This window comes from Apium graveolens, chromosome 6 (genome assembly GCF_009905375.1).
Source record: "Apium graveolens cultivar Ventura chromosome 6, ASM990537v1, whole genome shotgun sequence".
NCBI lineage: Eukaryota > Viridiplantae > Streptophyta > Magnoliopsida > Apiales > Apiaceae > Apium > Apium graveolens.
Genome location: NC_133652.1, coordinates 52,609,407 through 52,615,650, shown reverse-complemented (window position 1 = coordinate 52,615,650; position 6,244 = coordinate 52,609,407).

Here is a 6,244-nt window from a genome sequence, read left to right as displayed (position 1 = left end):
ATAACGAGACCACGAGGTGTAGTACGTATCTATAGAAAGAGGTGTTGAACCTGATGCTACGCGCATGATGAAGGACGAATGCATAAAGATATGGCCAAATATGCGTATATAGAGGAAAAGTTAGGGATAATATATCGAAATGAGTAAATACTAAGGAACAAAACGTTAACCGCTAGCAATAGTGGTGCAGGAGAATCAAAGGGTGAAATGACCATTCGAACACCAAAAGGATGTGATAATAGTGGTGCTAATGATTTTAAAGAAGGTATCATTTTTCATTGTGATAAAAATAAGTTAGTAAGCAAAGAGTACTCAGACTAAGTTGAATCAACAAGATCAAAGGAATCATAGACCTTATCAAGGACTACTAGTGGCAGCCCAGGATAGACAAGAGAAATATGCAGAAGATGTAGAATAAGAGGCATAATATTATGTAAAGTGTTTCCCAAATAGGGAGTGATGAAGGTTGGGAGGAATGGAAAGCTGAGCCTAAAATTTTTTAGATCGTTTGAGATCTTAAGAAGGATAGAAAAACATGATTACAAGTTAATGCTCCCCCCAACCTTCGAAAAATTGTAACGTATTCCACATGTCTATGTTAAGGGATTACGACATTGATGCCAGACGTACGATCGAATCTGAACAGATAAATATCAGTCACGCTTAACACATGATGAGTAATCAACATGGATTATAGATCGCAAGAAACAGATGCTCCGAGACCAAGTGATCGAGTGAATGAGAGTTTTATGTAAGGTCGATATACTAAAAAGTCAACACGAGAACTCGAGGAAGTCATGCAAGAAACTGTTCCATCTATTCGTCAAGTGATTCCGGGACGGAATCCTTTTAAGGAGGGGAGACTGTAAGAACCCAAATTGTTGGAAATCGACAAAAGACTTAGATGAATAGTGATTTTTCGTACAAACAAAAAACTTTTGCGACCACACCATTTACAAGTATGAATTTTACGATTCCGAGTTCACAGCGCATCTTAAAATGGAAAATAAGTGTATGTAAACGTCGTTAGTTTTCGCAAACGACCAATATTTAAAACGACCGCTTTTATGGGTTAGCGAATAATACGAGGTGTACATTTGAAGTGAGAGAGGATATAAGGATCCAAGTCCATGGAAAAATAATCAACTACAAGTATTGAATTACTAAAGAATTAAGATATGAGAGTATCGTCGCGTAACGTCTCGAGGGATTACCGAAATAAATTGGTAACCGTTAAATGATAAATAACCAACTTGCACCCATACAAACCTCATGCAAGAGCCATGCAAACCAATTAGTTTCAAGCCAACTAGAATAGTAGAACCAAGGCAATATGGTTAGAAACATGATTCCATGATTTAGGGATTCATGGAAGATTTTTGAGCAAGCTTGGACACTTGACTATACAAGTGAATAAATTGGCTTTATTGAGAGCAAGGACCAGCCATATACATTGCATATACACCACACATTTCAATTATAGTCATTCTTCTCCAAGAAGCCAAGCAAAACCCTCTCATTTCTCTTTTTTTCTCCACTTCTCTAAAACTGCCCAGCATGAACAAAAGAGAAAGAAAAATTCATATCTCAAGTTCTAGAGCTCCTAAAATCATGAAATTTTTATCAAATCTGCTTCATATCATGGGTAAGACTCGCCCAAAATTTCAAGTCTATTGGTAGATTTTTCAATTTTATAAAAATGATTTAAGGATGTGCTAAATAGTAACTCCGAAAATCTCTAACTTATTTTCTTGATTTCTCATGTTAGTTTAAGGTTTGTTATGGATAGATCAAGTCTCTCCAAGGTTACTACACTCTTCCTAGATGTTCTAAGGATCAAATAAAGGTATAAACATCATCCACCCTTTTGATTTAGTTGAGTTTTAAACTTGAGTTTGTGTCATAGTTAAGTATATGTTGATTTATGGAGTTTGGATTATAAAAGATTGATTTTGATGGTTGGATTGTAAGATATGGATATTATGAGTTGTTCTTGATGTTCTTGAGATTGTGAGATATTGAAATGGTAGATCCTTGGATGTTTATAAAGTGATGATGGTTTGGTTGTGTTTGAGAATAGTAAAGTACTTAAAAACAAGCCGTCGTAATACCCGATTTCCGACTGCTTAGGTTAAGCAGAAAACTGGGAATAAAACTTATGGAATCTTAGATATAATATACTGGGAATAGATAGATCATGCTATAATCTTCGCTTGGGCACTTGAATCGCTTGATTACGATTTACGGTTTAGGAGCTATGGCCATTTTAGTAAAACCGGTTTTCGTGGCATACACTTGCAAATTTTCCGAGTTGGTTACAATGAAAAGCTCACTTAAAATTTTTATAAAATCATGAAAATTTTACAGGAGTTATATATATATGTAATAAAGGTCTCTGAAAAATTTGAGCTTAAAATAATGATTTTTCAATTTTATAAAAATATTGGAACCAAAGTCACGCGGTAATGCTACACGACGCGTAGCCACTGCCTAACTACTGCCCTATTTTGATTAAATCTTGGAAATTTGTTTTCTAAAAAGGACAGAGTTTGTTTTTGATTAAAAAGTAGAAGTTATCTAGATCGTGCACGCGAAGACAACATGTCAATTGATTTAACTTTTTGTGTGTTATGAGTGTTTTAGTAAAACTAGCGCGAATAGTAGAAATCCATAGTCGACCGAACTTTGGAAATGATTTCACCTATTTAAATTTATATTTTCAAATCGAAAATTTTGTAATAATTATCAAAAACACTCAAGAAGTTCTTGAGGTGGTTTCACATTTAAATCTTAATTTTTCGATTTATTAAAAATGCTAGCGTGCAAGTCGCGTAATAGTAATTCAATGAAAAGTCAACTATGAAAGTACTACTTTGACCGCCCGTTTTGGCCAAGTTAATAATATAATTTGGAGATGATCAAAACACGAGAGTTGTTAAGGATTGTAAGAAGAACACATAAGTGTGTCAAACGAGATTTTAAATGGACAGTAACGAGGTGTGAGATGTCGTAAGTTAAATGAACCCGAGAGAGTGAAGATCAGGTAGAGTGAGTCTACTTAGAATAAGTCGATCATTGGTTAACCCGACTAACCGAGGTTATATTATGTCTTGGTAGAGGTTCCAGGACCGAGAGGGATACATTAAGGTAGAGCTTGGACATCAGAAAAGTTTACGAAACCCTATCACAAATTATCCATGCTATATACACTGTTGTGATATTGATGCCATAATTTACAGTTTGAAAATATATGCTTGTCTGTGATATCAATACATTCAAATTATGCGATTGTTTACAAAAACAAACTTCGTTTTATACGAGTATGAGAAATTGAAACGTAATTTTATTATAATACAAGATAGTGGGAGTCGGAGATATTTTAAATTGATATAATTCCGGAACGAGCCGGCCGCAGAAGATTTTTATTCAATAAACAAAGTACTTTCGCGTAACATACATATTAAGCGAACGATTGAGATTTGATTTATAACTATAAGAGATAATCGAATATTCACTCAAGGGATATTCTATTTGATTATTTATTTATAAGTAATATCTAAAGAGTAACTAAAATATCCGAAAAATACTTAAAGTGATATTGAAAAGTTTTTAAATCAATTCACTCTGTCTAAAATGCATGTAACCATTCGAAGGAAAATTATAAGATGTCAAATCATGTCTTAAGTATTTAATTAAGATTTTTATCAATTCATTAAACCTTATTGAGAAATATTTTGTACTTAAGGTTTTATCAATTCATTGAACCCTTCTTAAAAATATTATGAGACCGTAAATATTTAATATTACGTACCTCTAAAAATCATTTAAAAATAGACATAGTTCCCAAGTATACTTTCTAAATTATTCAAAATTTATCGGAAGAGATCAATCATCTGAAACTTATCAAAACCTTAGGGAACTTAGTCTAGGAGCATAAGGGTTTTGCTTCCTCGCTCAATGAAAAACAAGTGAACAATATATGTAAAACTTTACTACAGTTAAGGGTTTGAGAATGATTTTAAATTCAAAACTCCGACAACTCCCAATGATCAATTGAATTAAAAGTGATGAATAAATCATCTTATTTAAAGGTCAACTCAGAACAATCTATTCCTTCGATAAAGGATTTTGTGTAAATGATATAATTGTTTTTGGGACTGGAATGTGGCCTGCCCGACACGGAGAGGTATCGGGTAGTGACCAGGCGCGGAGTGGCGCAGTGTACAGTTATATGGTCTCTGTGACCATTGACTTTCGGACTTGCACGGAAATGGGCAACCATCGTGTAATGTCTTGATAAGCCCAAAGGCGGCTAGGTTTGTATTCCTTCTACTAGTAGAGAAAATTTCATACTCGGCTGATCACCGGTATGTGGTTTATTCCAGTCAAGTCCCTTTCTTCCATTTTGGAAAATTGTTGTGCAATCTACAACAGAAGGCCGAGAAGGCTGAGTTTTAAATCATGAGATATATGATGTGAATATCAAATCCAGTTTATAATTCTGGTTCGAGTAAAATCTTGAAGTTTGAAAAAGAGACAAATACAAGTATACAGTGGATATAATGTTACAGTTGATTTTGAGAATATTACAAGTTTGACAAGCATATATGTTTTCAGAAATCTTTGAAAAATATGAAGTACATTTATTGTTATATATATATGTATATATATAAATATATACGTACCTTGCTGAGCCATAGTGATCACTCTTGCTTTTATATATTATATCACAACAGATAGCCAGTATGCTGGAGAGAAGGCAATTGCGTGGAGAATACGTAGATTGCCTACAAACTCTTTGCAGCTTTGCTCAGGTGGACCAGAGTATGCAGATATGATGTTGTTCGAGTTAGAAATACTCATAACTTCATGTAGAGTTTATGAGTAATAGTGTGAGATCCTGGAAAGTGTATTTGATATGTAATAATAGATGTTATTGGTTATGTATTGTTTCTAAGGTTATAACTTGTGTGTGTGAAGGATTGGGGTCTTTAATGTGATTTTGTTGGATTATTGAGATTTATACAGGTTTCAAAGGATTTGATGGATGTGTGATGACCCAGATTCCTGACCCCGGATTTGGGGGCGTTACACCTCTTGTGTGAGCTAGACTATGAAATGCGTGGCCGCGCTCAAATGTTGATTTGATGTGATAGTCTCCTCATTGGTAAAGAAAACCTGGATTAAATTGTGATGAGGATGGCATATTACATGCCTCCAGTTTGATCTATAATATGTGGTTACATGAATTATATTATATTGTACATTATTCATGAAAGGTTTAATCGATCACCGATTCAATTATTATTACTTGGGTAGTAATGATGTATTACTAGATCATGCTCATTGTTTACGATTTTAAATTAGATTTAAAAGTCATTGCCAACGTAATAATAACCTATAGGGTCACACACAAAGAATGCTTGGGGGATTATTTAATTTAAATTGGATTTAAATTAAAGTAATTCGAATTATTCATAATATTAATTAAGTATGACTTAATTAACTAGATAGATAATGATATTCAAATTTACTAATGTTAATTATGAAATTTAGTTGTTAAATAATTAAGTGTGACTTAATTATTATACAAATAGGAATTTCAAATTAATAATAACTCTTGATTAGTTAAGAGTTATAATTCGTTATTCTACTCTCTATATAATATCTCTTATGGCTGATTTTTAACAAAAGACTTACACTAAAACCCTAGCCACTAAGAGAGATGATGGAGATAGAGTAAGAAGAGACATTTTTGTACTAGTACACATCTGATCCTTGAGTTCAAGCATTCGTGTGGATATTAATAAAGCATAGATCGCGAGAGCGAGATGCGTGGTGATTGAATAAGCATTGGATCTCCATTAGTCAACGAATTTATAAAGCTTATTAAGGTAAACAATCTGATCTACGAATTAAATATCTTTTGTATGGATCCTGCGGTGGGTTTCAAAAATTCTGGTTTTTCATATTTTTAATTACAGTTTCCTTTGCGTTTTATACCTCGAAACCCTTTATGCGGTTCCGGTTTTATCCGAAAAAAGATCTGAACCGGTCCATACTCTCCCCAAACTATCATGCATAAAGTCACTACTCTCATGCAAATTTTCATTTTCAAGCACATCTTCAGTAACAAAAACATCCTCATCACCATCATCAACAAGATTAACGCACTCAACATTATCTTTATGCAAGCAAGTACCACTAATAATATCAACATCATTATTTACTACATAAAATATAT